At 43.0% G+C, this 335-nt stretch overlaps 1 protein-coding gene across 1 annotated transcript in view; it reads left to right on the top strand.

Moving 5' to 3' along the window:
• tmem184a (transmembrane protein 184a) overlaps nucleotides 1-335 on the top strand; it is a 17,322-nt gene that overhangs the window by 15,226 nt on the left and 1,761 nt on the right. The window lies entirely within an intron of this gene.

Genomic DNA, 335 nt, shown 5'->3' with positions numbered 1-335 from the left:
ACACACACACAGACACACACTACTCCACCCAGACAGCACTGCCAGTGACCCTGAAAAAGAAGGCTGTGGGTGTCTGCCGGCTCTCTTTTTTTTGCCTTGGACACCCTTTTAGAACCTGGCTCACAGCTGGGTGCTAAGGGACAATCAGTGGAGACTGTGGCTGTGACTGAATTCTGTTCAGTCCATTTGTAGACTGCAGCCTGAAAAAAAGCCATGATGAAATACAAAATTAATTTGATGCCCATTAAGTCATTTATCCAGCAAACATGCAAAAACATTTTTCCAGCTTCTGGGATATATGAGTATTTTCTGCATTACTTTACTTACACAAGTAA

The sequence above is a fragment of the Morone saxatilis genome, unplaced genomic scaffold (assembly GCF_004916995.1).
Source record: "Morone saxatilis isolate NCDOM2014 unplaced genomic scaffold, NCSU_SB_2.0 Contig14, whole genome shotgun sequence".
Taxonomy (NCBI): domain Eukaryota; kingdom Metazoa; phylum Chordata; class Actinopteri; family Moronidae; genus Morone; species Morone saxatilis.
This window is presented reverse-complemented; position numbering and strand designations above follow the sequence as displayed.